The sequence below is a fragment of the Physcomitrium patens genome, chromosome 4, assembly GCF_059467195.1.
Source record: "Physcomitrium patens ecotype Gransden chromosome 4, ASM5946719v1, whole genome shotgun sequence".
Lineage (NCBI taxonomy): Eukaryota > Viridiplantae > Streptophyta > Bryopsida > Funariales > Funariaceae > Physcomitrium > Physcomitrium patens.
The window spans coordinates 4,987,501-5,003,182 of NC_143413.1; positions in this window are offsets into that span (position 1 = coordinate 4,987,501).

Below are 15,682 nucleotides of genomic sequence, written 5' to 3' on the forward strand. Positions count from 1 at the left end.
ACAAATATTAGAGAGTAGGTGGAATCTTAAGCTCATTGTCAGTCTTTCTCCTTCTGAATGCCATGTTGTTTATTAATCCTATGTGGAGAGGAGAATGTGGGTCATGATTCAATTGCTTGATTCGATGCATTGGTAGTGTCTTAGCTTGTGTAGTCTCAATCGCAATGAGGCAGCTTAAGTCTCTACAACGCCTAGCCATTTCTAGCTACAAATTTTCCATTGCATGCCCAATGCTTACAAATATGAAGCAATGTGCATGTTGCTCACAACCTCCCACATTTTTCCCCTGAGATCTACTACACCATCTCGTCAATAGTGGGTACATAAATGAATGAATATAGTCACGAAATGCATGGTAAAGTACATTAAAAATTAGACTTTAATTTATGGAAGTCTTTCAAATGCAATAGAGGCACCCAATGCACCATGTGGAGTGAAGAAAACAAGATCAGCATCCTTTCCTTCTAAGTACAAGTAGAGCAATGAAATTCTCATTTTTTAAAGAATTTTACAAAAATTGGCAAAATCTTTGTAAGTAAAAAAAACCTTCATAAAAGTTGCAAATGAGCATAGATTGAGGCATGTGACTCGTCAATCTTAGCATAAAAAGGTGTTGTGAACAAAATGGTGAAGTTAGATTTACCAAAAAATGTTTTTTTTTCCTACTTAAAAGAACCATCATCCTTGGTCACGAAATTAGCTCTTGGATGAATGAAGGCCGCAGATCTACATTAAAGTTCTTAGAGATCAAGGGTGGAGATGTGACCACCCTTCCACAAGCCACCACTCAATTTTATAAGAGTGGTTTGGTTTCCCAAGCCCTCTCTCTCTCCTCTTTTGGTTAAGGGCGAAGTTATGCCAATTTTTGGCTCTAACCCTAATATTAATCTCATTTTGATTTTTAATTTTCATTGTGAACCTTGTGGATGTATGTGCATGGATTTTGAGTAGTGAATGATGATCATTAGGTCTTAAAACATACTTCATTGTGGTAGATAGCTCCCTCAGCCTCCCAAATACACCAAGGGTTTTAAGAGCCACGGATTTTCCTCAATCAATCATTCAGATTATATAGTTTCAATGTGAAATTTCTTATAGTTGTAGCTTTTGGTGTTAGCTTTTCAAAAAAGTATTGCTTGCTTGATTCAAAGTAAGGAAAACTTTTTGGTGAATTTTTAAGTGCGAGGGGAGTTGGTTGCTTGGCAGTTTAGATCACCCAACTTTGACAAGGTATTTTTCAGTGCCTTCAAATTGGGTTACTATTAAATTTTAAAAAGTAGTGCATCTTCAAGCTGAACTTCCATTGGCATAATTTTTATCAAATTTTAAGACGAATTGATTTTTTAATTAATTTCCAAGTGGAGGGAGGTTGCCTGCCAAGGTAGTCTTAGTCACTCAACATTGGAGGAGCATTTCTCACGGCTCAGATACTAGACTGAGTTAAAAGTTGTAGGAACAGAAGAATCTTTAAGTTAACTTTGAAAAAATAAAAAAATCATTAAATTTGGAATTCATCACGATTTTTGGTAATTTTTGGAGTAGAAGGGGGTTGCTGCCTCAATTCTTAGGCGTTATTAAGGTACCTTCGTTTTTTTCCCTCTTTAGTTCCATTTTTACTTTTATTTTTTCAATAACTCCTAACTTCCATATGTCAACTATTAACTCTTAACTTACTTTAACTTTCACTTAATCTTTATTTTAACTTTTAACTTTTAACTTTTATCTTAATTTTTAAACTATATTTTTTAATTTTACTTTTAATTTTTACTGAAGATTTTACCTTTACTATGGATTAAGGATAATAAGTTAATTAATTAATTTTACCATAAATTATTTAAGAATTAATAATATATATAATTTTAAAATAAAAATAAAAAATAAAAAATAAAAAACACAAAAAAATAAAAAATAAAAAATAATAAAGATAAAATAAAATAAAATAAAATAAAGAATTATTTTGCATGAAGTTTAAGGAATGAATTATCATTGTGAATGTGAATAATGTTACGAAATTTGATTAATAACTTGGTGTTTTAAGAAGAACAAGTAATGATTGGATTAGAATTTAAATAATAGCTTTTCTTTTAAATTCACATAGTTAATTCCCTTATTGTGAGTTAGAATAAACTTCCACTTAGTAGAGGTTTATTTTAGCTCACAAGAAGCAATTTTGCTAATAGAATTTGAAGTCAATTCCTTTGGGATAATAATAGATGATAAACTAATTATCTACAAATCTTTGAGAGATAGATTAGAACAATTGGAAGGCCTTGATGAAATTCAAAGGATTAAGACTCAATATGTAGAAGCAATTTTAAGATGGAAGAAAGTTTCTTTTGATAAAAAAATATAAGAATGGATTCCTATAATCTAAAATATTAGTATTATTGTAAGATGCCTAGAAAATGGATTTCTTTGGCAGATTTGATGTTCTTTGATTAAATCCTTATCTCATTAAAAAAAATTTGACAACAACTTCTGGCAATTAGAAATATTGAATAACAAATTTTTTTCAACTAAAACATGAAAGAATAGATATAAAGAATATAGAGTGAAAAAAATCGTTATATATTGAAAAATAATTTATATTCTTATTACTTAAATTAAGTGGAGATCTAGCTATACAATCTAATCAAAATTTATTTTTATCAAAAAGAAATGGAACTTAGATTTAGAGGAGAAGAAAGAATAATTTTATAAATGGTTCTTGATTCTATTAGAATATTATTTCTTGTACTTATTAGAAAATAAATTTAATCCTAAGTAAAGAAAAGAGGTTTTAAAAAAAATAATTACTAGAATGTAGAAATAACTTGATATATTTAGTATCTTTTGATTATTGAGTAATTAGCCTCAAAAGTAATTATGTAAGAAGTGATTTGGATTCAAATTCAGTTTATATAATAAGCTATTTCTATGAGCTAATGTTAGAATAGGAAAGTGGCCAACTTATACATCCTAGACGATATGTAGGTCTCTATGGCTTCTAATCTAATTTCTTCTCGTAAGAGGAAGATTTCATAATACAAAATTTTAAAATTTTTTTTCTTAATATATATATATATTTTTTTCAATTTTTTATTTTTTTACCACTTTTTTTTTTCTTTTCTTCTCCTATAGAATTATTTCACCTTATTTTATTAAGTTAATTATTTTTTTTCAATAATTATTCTATCTTAAGAGAATTAAAATTAATAAGATAAAAATAAAATTTACTAACCATAATTCTTATATGAATAATTATTTTAGTTCTTTAGGACTACTCTTTTTGGTTTTTATCAAATATCAAAACCAATTGTGATAAACTTTAGATAAAGATTTGCTAAGTAGAAAGAACTTTTGATTTAGGAAGTAGAAAGAACTTTGAGTTGTCCTAAATGGTTGCTATATGTGAATTGTAGAATTGATCCACTTATGAATTTAGTATAAAAAATATACTTATAATTTCTAAAAATAGTAATTAAGTGAGTTATTACAGGAATTAGTAATTTTTATTCAAGATCTACTAGTAGTAGGGAGAGATCAATTGAAAAAATTCTTAGGATATAATATTTTTATAATTATCTTATTCATAATTAAAATTGCTAACAAAAAAATCAAATATGTTTAAAAAATCAAAGTTCAAAATTAAAGAGTTACTTAGCTTGAAGAAATTTCATGATGCTTACATCTCAAATTAATAAATAAATAAGAATAAGAAGATTGTTCCTTTTAAAAAAAAAAGAAGAAATAATAGAGGAAGAAACAATGAATCTAATTCAAGTGAAGACATTGACAAAAATTATTAAAATAATAATAGAGAGAAAATTTCAGTCAATGATTGTCTTTAATTTCAATTGGCAAGAATGTAAAAAATATGAAATTGCTATGTTAAAGCTAGATTTTAATAATGATGAAGAAAAAGAAGTCGTCAAAGACATCTTAGTAAGGAAGATCAAAGTCTCCTGAGAATTGATCTTCTTTTGTCATTGCTGAAACAAAGTATTGATATTCATCATTCTGGTCTCTTTTCTATTCTCAAGGACGTGTTGAACTTATGTTTCAAGAAGGCCTTTGCAAGGCATTGTTTGCTATAAGAACTTTTATTATAAGATTAAAAATGCCAATTAAGACAATTAAGCTTACAAATGTTTACAAATGGGATGGACAAAGCCATTGATGGATGTTATTTCAAAAATATATTTAGATGAGTGGTTGGGCAAGACAATAAAGCAATAATTTATATGGAATTTATATAATTATAATAGATATTCAGATGGAAATAAAAACATGTGAAGAGATGATACAAAGAACTACAGCTTCTTTAATTAAAATATTCCATCTTAGTTACTATTTACTTATTAATCTCATAAGTAATTTAAGTAGGATGATTTAATTTTGAGCATGTGATTTCTCATTCATTTTACTTTTTCTAGCATGACAAGATATTGTCTAAGATTAAAAAGAGAATAAAAATTTTAGAAGCACTCTTAATCCATTTATTCTAAATTTTTAAGAAAAAAGCTCTTGTTCAAATTTTTTGAAGTAGTTAATGGAGTTTGATATAATTTGGAGCCCTCGATCTCAATTTGTTTTTGTTTTTTTTTTTTTTTTAAATATTTTTTTAATATGTTGCTAAAGGACTTTATACTAAGCAAATATGTATTTTCTCTTTGGCATCAATTGTTATTTGCATCATATTGTCAAGAACCATGGTATGATATGGTAATAGTTGAATTGAAGTTACCATCAACTATTGATACTAGTACCTACTACTATAGTTGAAGCGAGGATTTGATCGCACAGTGTATAGAAAGATACCTAGTATTTTTTTTTGATATATTTTTTCCTTCATCTCACTCAAATTCAAGAAGTCATGTTTTGAGGGAAGCAAGGATTAGTATGCTCGAGAAGTTTGATGGAAAAAGATCATAATATCAAGGATTTTTGGAATAAGTTCTATCTAAAGTTGTATTTTTTTTAATATTCTTATGGATTCATAAGCGCACTTTTATGTGGAAGTTTTTATTTTTTATTTTTTTTATTTGTACCTTTAATAGAAAATGATTTAAGACTCTTTTATGATTTGAATTTATTTTTAAAAGTACTTATGACAATATTAAGAGAGAGTGATTGAAAAAAAGACCAATGTCTTACTTTTACAACAAGAATTATAATCAATCATTATATATGTTGCTAAATTCCAAAACCTTGCTTGTGACATGGATTGAAATAACAAAGACCTTATCCATCAATTTTGGTATGGATTGAAGGATAATGTCAAAGACTTGTTATTGAGAATATCAAAGGAAAATTCTTTAGAATAATTTTTTGCTTAAGCTATTACATGAAACAATCAACTATTTAAAAGACATTAAAAAAAAATTAGTTAAAGAAGAACAAGTCAAATAATGATGATAGTTCTTAAGTTTTTAGAAACTTATTTATTAACATTGGAATCATGGACATATATATTTATTCTAATAATTACTTGTATAATTAAGTAGAAATAGATAAAATAGATTAATTTTATGATATCTTCTAAAAAAACTTTCTTTATCAATCAATTTTGATATGGATTGAAGGATAATGTCAAAGATTTATTATTAATAATATTAAAAATAGAATCTTTGAAATAATTTATTATTCAAGGAATGGCATGTGGCAATCAATTATTTGAAAGGCATCAAGAATAAAGACTTGGCTCAAGAAGAATTAGTCAAGTAATGATTGTAGCTCTTCAATTTTGAAAAACTTATTTATCAATGCCAAAACCAATGCAAATTGATATGGTAAATTTTAAATTCTTCACAGAGCAGAAAAATTTTCAACGTCATCAAGAACATTTGTGCTTATATTGTAGAGAAGCTAAGTACTTAATATTATTCAAAAAAAATGCAATAAAAAAATACATAGTATGATTACCAAAGAAGATAATATATTAAAAAATAAGTTTTTTCAACTATAATAAGGACCATAAAAATAGAATCATATGAAACACCTAATAAAGGTCATATTTTTTCTTTTGATTCTTCATCTCATTTTATAATAGATATATATTTAAGATCCAAAAATCACAAAGTCTTTGTATTATTAGATTTGAGAGCCTTAACTTGTTTTATAGACGAAGACTTTGTCAAAAAATAAGAAATATCTTTAGTTAAGAAAATTAAATCTATACATATAGAAGTTATAAATGGTCATTTTTTTATCTTTTAGAGATGTTATCCATCAGATTATTTTTTTATATGTAATAGTTAAAAATCATATTAGCATAATAATATTTAATATGATAAGATCTACTTTTAATTTGATTATTTTAGGATTATCATTTTTAAAAAAATAGAAACCTTAAATAGATTAGATTTCTTGTAATCTTAATTTTTTTGATAGTTTAATCTAAAATTCCATTAATCAAGTAAAAATACATAACTCTAGTCCATCCAAATTTTTATTAATAGGTACATGAGCTTTTATGCATGTTGCAAAAAAAATGTTATCTTTTGCTACATATGCTACACCTATTTTTGATGGTTAAAGATGTCAAGTCGTATTTCTAGTCAGTGTCAAGATTTTTAGGATATTTTTGGAAAGAAGAATATAGATATTATTTTGAAGCATTGATCTTATGATTGTTTAATTGATCTGCAAGAAAGAGCTCAACCACCATTTGAACCAATCTACAACTTATCACTAAAGGATTACATTGATGAAAACTTCGCTAAAAATTTCATACATCATTCAAAATCTCCAAGAAGAGTATATATCTTGTTTGTGAAGAAAAGAGATAGATCTCTATAGATATGCATAGATTATTGATGACTTAACAAAATCACCATCAAAAATAGATATCTCCTATTTCTAATTTAAAAAATTCTTAATCAACTCAATTAAGTAAAGATTTATATAAAATAAAGAGCACACAATTTGATCTTCATCAAAAAAAGAGATGAATGGAAGACTGCTTTTCAAACTACGTATGGACATTTTGAATATAATGTCATGCATCTTGGACTCACAAACAAAGAAATTTCTTTTTAATATCTTATGAATAATATTTTTTTATGAATTTATTAATGATTTTATTTTTTGCTATTTAGACAATATTCTAATCTATTGTAAAAACACATAAGAATATAAAATTTATATTCATTGTGTATTAAAAAATCTTAAAGATATAAGATTAAAAAAGTAGTCCACACTATTCAAGTTGACTTCCTAAGTTACATTATTTCCAACAAAAGTTTAATGATGGATCCAAAGAAGGTTCAAACTATCATAGATTGGAAGATTTCAAAAACAATAAGAGATATGCAATGCTTTTTAAGATTTACCAATTATTATAAGATCTTTATCAAGAAATTTTTTCAAATTGTAATTTCTCTTACATATTTGATATGTAAAGATAAACTTCAATGGAATAAAGGAGCTAAAGTACCTTTTAAAGCCTTAAAGTCAACATTTATTTTTTCACCAATTTTATATTGCATCAATTTTTTCAAGGCATTTTTTTATAGAAATAGATATATTAAATTTTTCTATAAATATATTTTTTTACAAATAGAAGTAGATAATAAGCTCTACTTGATAGCTTTTTATTCTAAAAATATTTTAATAGTCGAGATTATCTATGAAATCTATGACAAAGACTTTCTTACAATTGTAGAATCATATTAAGAATGATATCATTATCTATAAGTTGCTTTGAATCTTATCATGGTATATACACATTATAAGAACATGAAGTATTTTATATTGGCATATTTTTTGAATTGTTACTAAGCTTATTAAAATATGTTTTTATCAAGATTTGATTTTAAGATCATTTATTAATTTAAAAAATAATAAGGTTTATTAGACACTCTTTTTAAATTTTCTTATCTTGCATCAAAAGAAAGAAATTTATTTTTTGATTAACAAAAAATGATTCTCTTGAAGCTAGAATATTTTAATCTTTGAACAATAAATCAATATTAGTTATTGATTCAATCTTTGTTAAGCAATATTGATTAAGTATGTCTTTTGATCTTCTCATTCATGATATCAAGAATAATTCTTTTAAGTCTTATGATCCTTTCAAGTTCAAGTTTAAAAATAATATATTCTATTTTGAAGATAATTATATATTTCAATAGACAAAATATAATTACGTATTTTTTTTACTTGTCATAACTTTTCAATCAAATATTCTGGATACAAAAAGACTTTGGAGCTAATATTGAGATATTTTTAGTAGCTTCAAATATAAAAGGTAGTTGAAGTATTTGTATAATTATTTGATATTTGTTTAACATCAAAAATTCCTTGTCATTGACCTTATAGACTTCTTTAGCCATTACATATTTAAGAACAACTATGATTTTTGTTTCTATAGATTTTATTATGGATCTTCTAATCTTAGATTTTTATGATTTTATATTTATGATAGTAGATTATTTTATTAAGATGGCACATTTTTTACTATGTAGAAAATGTATCACAAGTAATAAAATGACTTTTCAAAAATTAATAATTCTATGACACAAAATTTAACAAATTGTTTGTAAGGGCTACATGCAACAATGAAGGTGCAATTAAAAATATGTATTTTGATCCTAACTCTGCAAGCATGTTTGAGGCTTTTGCTTTATTTATGCAATAGCAACACGTTAAAGATTGCAAAGAGGGTATGGCAAACAAAGCATTATAAGTGCTTGTGGACAAGACCGATTAATTTGAAGGAAAGGATATTACAAAATATTTAAGATGTTATGTAAAAAAATAGAATTGAAGCATGTTTCAGAAAGGGAGATGGTTCAATTATTTGAATTAGCCTCTATACCAGAGATAAGAAATCAAGTAAAGTCTCTTATAGGATAATTTGGAGGTTCATGGGAGAAATTTTCTCAAGCATTGAAGGATGAGTTTTTCTTGAAAGATAGTGACAAGGTTACAATTTTTTTTTTTTTTTTGAATAGATTGAAAGGCTTGAGAAGGATCTTCTAGCAAAAAAATTATTAAGAGAGTTTGAAAAATAATATTCTTCTTTATCAAAGAATGAAAGGCAATTTTTGGCTTGACGTAAAGTGGAGCTCTTTCTTCAAGCGGTTGATGGAGAGTTACAAGATAAGTTGGAAATCTTACTTGAAGATAAAGAAGAAGATGAAGGATTGATAAGAAATTGGAAAGAAGTGGAGGAGGTAATAGGATTATTGGCAAAGAGAGAAAAGAGAAAAGATAGGGTGGATATTCAAAAATCATTACAAGCATCTAAGGTAAACGTGTTTACTATCCATTAAACATCTTTGATTCAACCTTCAATAGCTACATCAAAGAAAGAAGAAATGAGCATTGATAAAATCATACATGGGATAAGAGATTTTCAAATAAAATTTGTAAAACTTAAAGAGAAGGATCAATCATCAAGAGTATCAACAAAACAAAGAGTAGATCCAATAGAAGATGTAGTGCATAGGTGCATGTGGTGTGATATCATAGATCATTCAAAGAGGGAATGTGAAGATTTTACAAAGTTACTACGTAAAGGAGTTATGTTTTTTTAAGGGAGATATGATACACTTAAAAAAAAGTAGAAAAAAATTACAAATAAATTTTGTTAAAGGAGGAATGAAGGTATTTGTCAAAGATATTTTTAAAGTGTATACAATCTCAAGAAATGAAGCATCAATATATTGGGTGGAAGCAAATCCTAATAAATGTTTAAGTATAAATCTTGAATTTCTAAGAGAATCTAATTCTTTGTGGATAAGTACAATGAGTTATGCTGAAAGGAAAAAATTTATTAGAAATGATTTAAAACGAGTTGGTAATAACATTTGATAAATTACTAGGTAGAATGATCGATCATGGTTTTGAAATCAATCTGATGTCAAAAGAATTTTATAACAAGAAAAAATGGCCTCTTGATACTGAACATGGGTGGTTGATAAGAATAGCAAATAATTCAAAGTGAGATTTGTATAGAGCATGTCCAAATATCAAGGTGATGATAGGAGATGTTATTCATGAATAAAATTTCTTTGTGCAAGACATGTCTATATATCCTATTATATTAAGACAACTATATATTACTGCTACATGAATGGAGACAAAGGTTATGGATGATGGATTGGCTTATACAACGATAAGAAGTCAAGACAGAAAGAAGGCGGTGTAATTTTTAACAGTTTTTGTAAATCATGGAAGAAATCAGGATAATTTGAGAGATCATCCTTTGCCAAGGATACACAAAGAATTTGAAGATCTTGAAGACTCAAAGGATTTTTATTAGACGCCATTATAAAGTGGAGTTGAAATGGTAAAAAGAGTGAAGGCTTCTTATCTAATAAAAAAGATGAAGAAATTATAGAATTATCACGAGATGGATATATGATATTCAAAAATATATATAATTTTAGAAGGATAGATAAGAAAAATATAAAAAATATAGAACATGAGTTAAAAAATGTAGTGTCATTGATGAAGATGAATATATATCAAGGATATTTGAAGAATCTTGTTTTGATGATACTATGGATGATTCACAAATATTATTGAATAAAACTTTTGAAGGAAGTGATAAGGTAATAAATGTGCATTCTAAGTAATTTTATGATAGAATAAAAGAATATATGGATAAGTATGAAGTGAACATAAATACAAATTATAAGACCATTGTAAGAAAGATTAAACCAATGGCATTGCTACTACCATTGGATTTTGAAGAAAGGATAAAAAGGCTTCTGTGCAGCAAAACTTAAGAGATCTAAGAAAAATAGGTTATGAATTTAAGGATGATTTGACATTAGATGCTCTAAAAATTGGATGTAATAAATTTTTAACAAAAGGTGAAGAAAAATATTTTAAAAAAATGCTTTCACGACATGATAAGGCATTTGCATTTGAATTATATGAAATAGGGTCTATTGACCCAAGTATTGTAGCACCTATGGTTATTTTTATAATTTCACATGAACTATGGAATTTAGGCCAATTCCAATTCCAAAGGCCTATTTGCCAAAGCTAGTTGAATTATTCAATGAAAAGATTAAGATGGAAATTTTAGAACCATCTATTGCACCATATTCCAATTGGTGGTTCACAATACCTAAGAAAAATGGAACATTGAGGTTTATTCAAGATATGTAATTGGTAAATAAGATAACTATTAGAAACATGGACTCAAGTCTAGTTGTGGATGAGTTTGCAGAGGCATTTGTAAGAAGAATAATTTATTCTATGGGAGATCTTTATTCGGGATACGATCAATTTTAATTGGCAATATAAAGTAATTATTTGATAACTATGAAGACACCATTAGGATTGGTGAGAATGTGTACCTTACTACAAAGAGCTACAAATTCTGTGGCACATATGATGAATGGAATGCATAAGGTATTAAGAAATTTTATTCCAAGAATAATAATATCTTTTTTAAATGATGTATCAATCAAAGGTTGTAAAGAAGAAATAAAAGATGAGACTTTGGATTCAAAGGGATGTAAGAAGTTTGTGATAGATCATATTGAGGATTGTGAGAAGATTTTGAAAAGGTTAGAAGAAGTTTATTTAACCTTAATGGGGGCAAAATCAATGTTTGGAATAAAAGAAGTTTTAGTGGTAGGATACATGTATGGATCATATGGACGCAAGCCAAGTATAAAAAAGATTGATATTATTAAAAAGATGAAAGAATATATAAATACAATGGAAGTGAGAAGATTTTTAGGAGTATGTATTTTCTATCATATATGGATACCTCACTTTGCACATATAGCAGATCTATTGTATTAATTGTTAAGAAAGAATAAAAAATTTTAATAAAAAAAAGAGCAACAAAAAGCTATGAAAAAGTTGAAAGAACTTCTTTCTTCATCTCTAACTTTGAAGAAAGTAAATTATGAAGGTGGAAGGCCAGTGGTATTAATAGTCGATGTAAGTCTAATTAAAATAGGTTGGATAGTTGGAGAAGATGATGAACAAAGAAATAGATATGTAATAAGGTTTGGAGCAAAGGTATTGAATGTTAGGCAAAGGGCATATGCGCAAATCAAAAGAAAATTATGGAGTATAGTAATATCAATGAAAAATGAAAAAGAGTACTTAATTGGAGAATCAGTAATTATAGAAATAGATTGTTTACCTTTGTTAGGCATAATTATAAGTTATTCAACTCTTGATATTACTATATTGAAATAGATAGTATATATCAAATCTATGAATCCAGAATTTTAACATATTGCAAGGAAAGAAAATTCAATTATAGATATGTTATCAAGAACAAGGAATTATGATAAATAAGAGATGATTGATTTGGATGATGATGTGAATACAAATTTTTATACTAATGCATTATCAAAGAAAAAAAGCATATGTTTTAATATATCATTAGAAATATTTTTAAAATATTTATATAAAAAATGAATAGAAAGATGTTAGAGAGTATTTGAGCATATTAAAGTGAGAAAAAGGTTGGATAGATTAAGAATTTAATAAAATCTGTAAGAAAGCCTATGGATATTTTTTACTTACGGAAGCATCCAAAACAGAGAGGGAAAGTACTACAAAAGATGATATGTGGTTTAAAAGCTCAACAAAGGATTATTAAAGAATTTCATGAAAGTTTATGGATAGGACATTGAGGTATTTGGACAAAATTTACTAAGTTAAGAGAAAAATATTGGTGGAAGGGAATATACAAAGACATAGCTAATTTTGTAGGATTTTGTAGGACAATGAATAAAGAAAGATTTGATAAAAAACATTGACTACGACCCAAGGCAATTGAAGATGGTAATTAGGTATTAGTTTATGACAGTAGCTTAGACCATCAACAAAGCACTACAAAGAAGTTTGCAAAGAGATAGTTTGGGCTTTATATTGTCAAAAAGGCATACAAAAATGGAACATACTTGTTACAAGAACTTGATGGTACAAAATTGAAGGTGCCTATAGCAAGCAAATGAATCAAGTTATTTAAACAAAGAGATGAAGATATTTATTTTAATAAAGAACAAAGTCCAATACAAGATATTGAGATGGGAGTAGAAGAGCATATTGAAGATCAAGAATTAGACCGAGATGAGGAACATTCCATATCAACATATTGAAGAATCATTGGCACATGCTGAAAGATGCACAGATTCAAAGTAAGGTGGATGTCATGATGTAACATGACTAATAGGTGAAAAAGTGTAAAAATTATTATAACATAGGAGATTATAGTTCATAGTATTAGAGAAAATTATCTTAGAAATATAGTTAATAGTCAAAAGGATAGTAAATTAAAAAGTACCAATATTACTTTTTACAAAATGGCCTTCTTCTTACTTTGTTGGACCATAAATAAAGCAAAATAAAATAGATTAGGAAAATATAGAATCTGAACATTTATAGAAGCAAGTAAAGAGTTGATTTTAACAAAAATTAATTCAAAAGAGACAAAAATTGATATCTAAGGAGGGCCAACTATCAACTTATATAGAAATCAGACCCCGAGGCACAAAACTGAGTACCTACGGCAACTAAGATTCTTTTGTAAATTAGAGAGTAGGATTTGATAGCAAACTAGATAAGAATTCTATGAGCATTGATTTTTTGTGATTTGGATTTGTAATGACTTTGTGAGAGCTTTACAAAATCAAGTTTGTTTTTAGATGACTTGGATTTTTATGAAATAAAATAGGGTTGATGTTTTGGGCAATTTCAAGCGTTTTGTAATAGATCTATACGTAAAATTTTGTGGATCAATGGTTATAAATGTGTTTAGTATGTATTAAGAATTTTAGCTAGATCTAATAGTTGAATTGAGGGTTATTGAGATTTAAATGGATCAAGGTTTCAGAAAGTAGAATTTTAGGTGCAGTGAGGATTTTTAAGCTTACTTGCAATCTACTAGTTGGATTGGAGTGAAATTTATGGATAAGGATAGAAGACTTGTTTTTCTATACATATGAGAATTTTGAGATCAATTTAATGGTAAAAAAGAGAGATATTGGCTCTAGAAGATTAACATCTCGATTGGAGAAAGAGGTTGGCAAATATCCAAGCACGTTTTTGAGGTTATCATCTATTTGGTAATTCCGATCTTTTTTAATTTTTTTTTGCTTGTTATCAACTTAATTGTTAAGAATTTTGAAAACTTTGAGTTAAGATTAATAGTTCATTCATTAATTGTTGAGGTTTAAATTTATTTTAGGAATTACTAGAGTTTGATTTAGGATTTAGGATTTGGTTAGGATTTGATTTAGGATTAGGATTTGGTTAGGATTTGATGTAGGATTAAGATTTGATTAGGTTTTGATTTAGGATTTAGGATTTGGTTAGATTTTGATTTAGGATTTAGAATTTGGTTAAGGTTTGATTTAGGATTTAGGATTTGGTTAGATTTTGATTTAGGATTTAGAATTTGGTTAAGGTTTGATTTAGGATTAGATTTTTGTCAAAAGTTGATTTAAGATTTAGGGTTTTATTAAGGTTTATTTAAGATTTAAGATATAGTTAGTTTTTGGCTTAAAATTTGAATGAAGTCCAATAGGATTTTAACTAGGATTAAATTAAGATTGAATTGAGTTGTATTTGAGATATATTTGTGATCATTCAAATATTTCTTTAAGATTTCTTATTATTTTTTTGTAATTCCTTTCAAGTTTCTTTGAATTTGATTAAAGCTTTTTAAGTAGTTTTATGGTCTAATTAGAATTTAGTTAGTATTCTATTAGAGTTAAGATTTGGTTGTTCCAATTTCTATTCTACATTCTATAGCCATGTGCCTAGAGCCTTCTCAAGCAAGACTTCACGTATTACAACATCTTAGTAGCTTGTAGAACTATTTCCTTTATTAGTTTTAACCTTACCTACTTTATTTATTGGTTTTTTAGGTGCGCCTTTTCCGGAAGGACAAATTGGATCTGATTTATTATCTCAATGGCTTTATCCAGTCTTTAAGTCCGCTGAGGAAATAACTTCTGGAAATTGGCTAGAATTTGGATTAAATGCTATTAATTCGTTAAGTGTTGTTTTTAGTGGTATTTTTATTGCTTTTATTTTATAAATATACTTTTTATAAACTAGAATAAAATTCTAATTAATTGAGGTTTATTTTAGCTTATAGATGTAAGAAAGATTTCTTTTCACGATCCATTTAAGATGGTTTAGATCTTGATTCTTTTCATTTTTGAATTATTTCTGAAAAAAATTAAAATATTTTGGATCTAACCTTTCTTCTTCTATTACTTGATTAGAATTCAAATTAATTAGATCAACTACAAATATATTTTTTTGAATTATAGATAGATCTTATTTTTTCAATTTTTTTAATCATAATTCTTTTAAATTTACAAACAAAATTTTTAATAGCCTTCTTCAATTTTTTTTATACATAATGCTAATTAAAATTGATTTGATCTAGTGGAATAGTACATTAAGTATAGTTATAGATATAATATTCAACCTAGACATATAACTTTAATATACCAATTAACTATCAAATTTAAATTAATAATTTTTGCTTGTCTATTTGTAGTCTATTTAAAATATCTTCTAATAAAAAAAATACAACAAAAATTATTAAGAAAAAAAGAAGTTTTTAGAAGTTTTTAGAAGTTTTTAGAATTGGAACCAAGTTGATGGTCCATGTAGGATCTACCATAGAACATCCTAAAAGAACTAAAGGCAATTTCAAAGGTAGAATCTACCTCTAGAATCTTTTAGAAGGACAATTAAT